The sequence below is a fragment of the Taudactylus pleione genome, unplaced genomic scaffold, assembly GCF_031769625.1.
Source record: "Taudactylus pleione unplaced genomic scaffold, aTauple2 ptg000026l, whole genome shotgun sequence".
Taxonomy (NCBI): domain Eukaryota; kingdom Metazoa; phylum Chordata; class Amphibia; order Anura; family Myobatrachidae; genus Taudactylus; species Taudactylus pleione.
The window spans coordinates 20,359,685-20,366,694 of record NW_028284428.1 but is presented as its reverse complement, the minus strand read 5'-3'; the positions used below and the strand labels follow the sequence as shown (position 1 = coordinate 20,366,694).

Here is a 7,010-nt window from a genome sequence, read left to right as displayed (position 1 = left end):
TGAATTCCTACAATATGTCATATGAAGATAAATGAGCATAAAACTATTAATAGTATTTATTTTATCTAAAAAAGTATACCCTACAGAATATCATTTATAGCTTATAGTGAAATACAGAATCAATCTGACATGTAAACTTGTAACTATGTAATAGACATCGAGAGACCTGAGTTTGTTTGTGTTATGAAATGTCCAGTAATGAACTCAATCTTGTATATAGAATATAGGATATTCAGGAATCAGCAAACTTAAAATTTTCAGGACCACAAGTACCAGCCCAATGATACACTTAAATCCAAATTAATTAAAATTAAGGGTGAGTGGGTTTGGATTTCCAAAATCTGGACCCCTCTGAGCCCCCCCGATCCGAGCTGGGAACCGAGTCAGGCTCGGGTTTTCCGGCCTGGCTCGGATCTGAAATCGAGGCAAAACGTCATCATCCCGCTGTCGGATTCGTGCGGGTTTTGGATTCTATAAAGGTCCCGTGATCGCCGCCATTTTTCATTCCAGCTGTGGAGTGTGCAGACTTAGGAGGGAGCTGGGAGCTCAGTGTGTTAGACTGTTATAAAAATAAAAAATAATAAAGTACTGCTGGCTGACTACTGTGAAGAAGGAGAGAGGGAGCTGTTGCTGGCGCTGACCATAGGGGCTGGCTGGCTGACTGTCTACTGTTGTCCATATACAATACATAGGGGCTGGCTGGCTACTGTTGTCCTTGTCCATATAGGGGCTGGATGTTGTCCTGTCCATAGGGGCTGGCTGGCTGTAGTGCTGTGTTGTCCAGGGGCTGCCCTGTCTGCTGTAGGGGTACACTCATACAAATAATTTTTACAGGGGCTGCCCAGTCTGCTGTAGCGGTACGCCCTTACAAATTATTTTTTACAGGGGCTGCCATGTCTGCTCATACAAATACCGACTGGCCAGTACTTTATCTCAGTCCACCTCCTCTCTCCCGCCAAGGCCCAACACACATACCCCCATGTATGATATTCAGCCATCTGAGGTCAGCATTTCACCGACTGCTGTCCTTTGATTAGTGATTTGGGCAGATATTTGGATTAGATCGCTCATACTGTGTAAGCACTAAGGTGGATCAAATACCTATGCACAATACAGGTAGTGAATGTATGGGTGGAACCTACATTCAGCACATTCATTCACTAGGAACTGGAGAGGCCCTTTCAACTCACATATAGCATGCCTTTAATGCATGTAGTTGTAGATTTAATGTAATATCACTTTTTTCATTTGCTTGAGAATAGGACATGTGCTGTTCTTCTAAAACAGGGTATATTTTTCTCTTTACATTAAGTTTTCTATTAAAAAGTATTTTCTTGCATTGAATAATTAAAACAAAGAAAACAAAAACAACATTGTTTAAAACCCCCACAACGTGAGCCATAAAAATAAATAAATGTGAGAATATAACCATCTGCCCATAATACTAGAATAATATTTTGCAGCTTTATTTTCTGGTCCTTTAGAGGACACCTAACAGCTCAAGGAAAGGATTTTTATTTGCGTAGAAGTAAAAGAAGAGAGACTACTGGCCAAACAGAAATCCAGTAAAAAGTAGACGTGTCCGTGACAGATTACTGGCGAGATGAATGCCACCTACTCTCTTTTCTCTGGATTGGACTCCAGCCATCAGTGTCATGATAGTGCTCCTCCTGACCTCCTCTGTAGTATGCGTCTCTGCTACTGTGGTAACTCTCCTTTTGATAAGGATGAGAGCTATGGCTTCTACTGGATCAGTGGCTGGAAGAGGAATCATATCAGTGTGGGGGAGAATGATCGGATTCATGACTGTACCGACTTTGTTGAGGCGGATAATGTGATGGTGAGTAACTGGGTTGGGCCATCATTGCTGTGCTGGATCCATGAGGGGCTTCCGACCTATAGAAGTTATTCATCATTGCTTGTCTTTGAAGACTGTACGGAGAAGAGTAAGATCTCTGATAGTTTGGAATAGGAGGGGAAAGTTCAGAGTATTTCGTGAACTCCCCATTGCCATCATGCCCGTGGTCATGTGTTGATGGACTGTTTCCAGTAAAACTGCCATTTCCTTGTGGTGAGTAGGCTGCGCTATTTGCTTCTGCGGAGCCATGGCTGCTTCCTGATCTGAATTGAATTTTCAGCGGCCTCCCAAAGAGTTTGATTCTATTTAACAAACTCATTCCATAGGGAACAGACTCCTCATGTTTGAAATTGACAAAAGCAAATTGTTTCGATTTTCCATCCTTGTCCTTTGGAATTTTAACGTTAATTGCAGGAGAAGCCTGCAGAAACAGCCCGAACAGGATCACCTCTGTGGCCCTGGGATCTAAGTTTCCCACGAACAGCACCCATCTCTCCCCTGAGTCCCGTCCTGTGTGCCCAGCAGCAGAAGTCGATGGGTGACGCGATGTCACCGCTCAGCGCCTTTTGGGGCCTAGTTTTTCAAACTGCCATCCTGTCTGCTACTGCAGTGCCACTCCTAGATGGGTCACGTGTTTGTGCCGCCCACTTGTGTCACTTAGCATAGTCGTCCAGCTACCTTGGTGCAACCTTTTGGCCTAAAAAAAATATCGTGAGGTGTGAGGTGTTCAGAAGAGACTGGAAATGAGTGGAAAGTAATGTTATTGAGGTTAATGTCGGAACAAAAATAAATAAATTCTGTGATTTTACCTGTTTTTTTGCACCACACAGGGAGGCCCCTGTAAAAATTATTTGTATTTTGGTCAGCGTACCCCTGCATCACACAGGATAGTCCCTGTAAAAATTATTTGTATTTTGGGCAGCGAGCCATGCACCTCTACAGGACAGCCCCTGTAAAAATGATTTGTATTATTTTGCAGCAGCCCCTTGATAAGAGCACAGCACACCTGAGCACCTACATACACTGATGATAGGTGTGGCTGGCTAACACGGGACGCAGACAGAAAGTATATATATATATTTTTTTAACACTGATGGTAGGTGAAGAGAGCACCCCTGAAGGACGAGCACCCCCTGAACACAGCACTACAGCCAGACAGACAGCCCCTATGGACAGGACAACAGCCAGCCCCTATATGGACAACAGTAGCCAGCCAGCGTCAGCAACAGCTCCCAGCTCCCTCCCTCTTCACAGTAGCCAGCCAGCCCAGTATGTAATGTATCTCACAACACTAGCCAAGAGCACCCAGTTCCCTCCCTCTGCACGCACACTCCACAGTCGGAATGAAAAATGGCGGCGATCGCGAAACCTTTATAGAATCCAAAACCTGTGAGAATCCGACAGCGGAATGATGATGTTTTGCCTCGATTTCAGTTCCGAGCCAGGCGGGAAAACCCGAGCCTGACTCGGTTCCCGGCTCGGATCGGATGTCTCGGGGGGTTCGGATTTCTGAAATCAGAACCCGCTCATCCATAATAATTAGAAATGTTGGAGTTGTGTACTTGTCATTTTTTTTTGTGTCTGCAACAATAGTCTCAACAGGTAGCACCTCCCATTACATATATTCAGGGTGTGAAGTCTAGGGCCCTTCTCCACATGTATGTATGTATATATATGTATGTATGTATGTATCTATCTATCTATCTATGTATTGTTTTTGTCACCCTTCCTGTCTGTCTGCATGGCCCTGTCTGTATGTATGTATGTATGTATGTATCTATCTAGCTATGTTTTACATGTATGTATGTATGTGTCTTTGTGACCCTTCCTGTCTGTCTGTGTGGCCCTGTCTGTATATATGTATGTATGTGTGTGTGTGTATATGTATGTATGTATCTATGTTTTACAGGTATGTATGTACGTATGCCTGTTTAGATATTCCCCGTATTCAATTTTCGCCTGTTTTGATTATCCCCGTATTCAATTTCAAAGACTTTTTGCCAGTGCGAAGTCTTTGTAAAAAAACGGGGATAACTTTTCACCATGTTTTATATGGTGAAAAAAAAGTGCAGAATTGGGGTTTAGGGGTGCAGGCTTAAAAAAAATAGCCTGCACCCCTGGGAGAGTCCTCTAAAAGTAATCTGTGTCAAAAAATAAAAAAAAAGTCCTCAGGACACCCCAAAAAATGTACTTTAATTTTGGGGTTAAAAAAAAATGTGGGAGAACAAACTTCTAAACCAGCTAAATTAATTCAGGGGGGTTCCCAAGTATGCATCAGGTGTTTTCTTCATTGCAGGTGGTAGCGGCAGGTGCATTTTTTAAGAATTTAAAAAAATGACTTTAGGGACTTGAAAATATGCTTGCACCCATTTTCAAGTACCCCAAATTTGATGGGACTAGTTATTTTTTCCCAAAAAATTATCTAAGTGCTATTCTTCACCCCTTCTTCTAAAGCCGCATTTATGCACCTTCCGCGGCTATTTAAAAAAATCCAGACTCCCTTCAGCAGGCAAAAACGGGGGTACCCATAGTGATCCCCCATGTCTGGACATCTTTAGGGGGGTGCCAGGGACATTTCCTGAAAAATCCCTGATTTTTTCGATACTTACCTTTCAGCCGGGTCCTGATTCTGCAGCTTCTGAAATTGAATACGGGGTTAAGCCTCCGATGTGGAGCGAAAAGTCCGGCATACGAAAAGTCCGGACTTTTCGCTCCAAATTGAATACCCTCCTAAGTCGCAATACGTTGCTACTAGAATGCACCAGTAGACTGTATTGATTGATTTGATATGCGACACTTGTATATCTGTGTGCACATGAGCCTGCATATGAACTACAATGGAACTTGGAATGAAAAAGCTTCTACATTGTACAGATTCACACAGTTATACATGTATTACATTACATATCAAATGAATCAGCACAGGCTGCTGGTGTGTCCTAATCGCATTGCGACTTACTGTTGACAAATTTTTGTCAAAAAAAGATGGGGCTAGTAGAGTCTCACGGGACCTTGAGCGCTGTGATGGTCTTTTTAGTGCGACTGCAGCAAAGCCACATATGTATGTGTGTAAGTACGTATGTATGTGTCTATGTGTGACCCTGCCTTTATGTATGTATGTGTCTATGTGTGACCCTGCCTTTATGTATGTATGTGTCTATGTGTGACCCTGCCTTTATGTATGTATGTGTCTATGTGTGACCCTGCCTTTATGTATGTATGTGTCTATGTGTGACCCTGCCTTTATGTACAGTACAGTATATATGTATGTATGTGTCTATGTGTGACCCTGTCTTTATGTACAGTATGTATATATGTATGTGTCTATGTGTGACCCTGTCTTTATGTACAGTATGTATATATGTATGTGTCTATGTGTGACCCTGCCTTTATGTACAGTATATATATATGTATGTGTCTATGTGTGACTCTGCCTTTATGTACAGTATATATATATGTATGTGTCTATGTGTGACCCTGCCTTTATGTACAGTACAGTATGTATATATGTATGTGTCTATGTGTGACCCTGCCTTTATGTACAGTACGTATGTATGTGTCTATGTGTGACCCTGTCTTTATGTACAGTATGTATATATGTATGTGTCTATGTGTGACCCTGTCTTTATGTACAGTACAGTATGTATGTATGTGTCTATGTGTGACCCTGCCTTTATGTACAGTATGTATATATGTATGTGTCTATGTGTGACCCTGTCTTTATGTACAGTATGTATATATGTATGTGTCTATGTGTGACCCTGTCTTTATGTACAGTATGTATATATGTATGTGTCTATGTGTGACCCTGCCTTTATGTACAGTACAGTATGTATGTATGTGTCTATGTGTGACCCTGTCTTTATGTACAGTATGTATATATGTATGTGTCTATGTGTGACCCTGTCTTTATGTACAATATGTATGTATGTGTCTATGTGTGACCCTGCCTTTATGTACAGTACAGTATGTATGTATGTGTCTATGTGTGACCCTGTCTTTATGTCCAGTATGTATATATGTATGTGTCTATGTGTGACCCTGTCTTTATGTACAGTATGTATATATGTATGTGTCTGTGTGACCCTGCCTTTATGTACAGTACAGTATGTATATATGTGTCTCTGTGTGACCGTCTTTATGTCCAGTATGTATATATGTATGTGTCTATGTGTGACCCTGCCTTTATGTACAGTACAGTATGTATGTATGTGTCTATGTGTGACCCTGCCGTTATGTATGTATGTATATACAATACTCTGGTGGTATAGAGTATGTATGTATGTATGTGTCTATGGGGCAGATGTATGAAGCTCTGGAAAATTATAAAGTGGAGAGTAATAAACGACCAGCCAATCAGTTCCTAACTGTCATGTTACAGGCTGTGTTTGAAAAATGACAGTTGGGAGCTGATTGGTTGGTCATTTATCACTCTCCACTTTATCACTTCCCAGAGCTTCATATATCTGCCCCTATGTGTGACCCTGCCTGTATGAATGTATGTATGTATGTATGTGTGTGTGACCCTGCCTTTATGTATGTATGTATGTATGTGTGTATGTATGTATGTATGTGTCTATGTGTGACCCTGCCCTTGTGTATGTGTATGTTATATGCACACATAAGAGGTTATTATTGTAAGAGAACCTTTGCTAGTATTACATTTGCCTGAGAAGACACTAATTGATCAGAATCTACCTCTTGGCTTAGGGGTGCCGCAAATAAATTTTGAGACCGTAAAAGTGCCACACACAGAGCTGGTCTATAGGGTAATTTGAATTTGATACATGAAGATCTAAATCTTTCAAGAATTTGCTCATCATGGACATTCTTAGGACACCCAGAGCCATGTTCTGCAGTCTTCAAACAGGGTCTGACATAATTTTTCCAGTTAATATTTCATATACAGTACTTAAACGGTTGTGTGACTCTAATATCAGTGCCTCTGGCAATAACAGTCATTTATGAAGCTACAAAGTGCAAAATCTTGACCTCCTGGTCAAAGCTGGGAGTGTCTGCAGGCTGCAAAAGTCTGCATTGTCTGGTGGAGCTGTAGGGCTGAATAGGGGCATTACTTGCTTTGTGCCAATTAGGCACACAAGGGCAAGTAGATTTACACTTAAGTGGAAAAGAAAGAGGCTCATGACCAGGG

At 41.7% G+C, this 7,010-nt stretch overlaps 1 pseudogene; it reads right to left on the bottom strand.

Annotated features, from left to right (window-relative positions):
- Window positions 1–1,592: 1,592 nt before the first annotated feature.
- On the bottom strand, window positions 1,593–6,708 carry LOC148539253 (RNA-binding protein 7 pseudogene; annotated as a pseudogene).
- Between the last annotated feature and the right edge of the window lie 302 nt (window positions 6,709–7,010).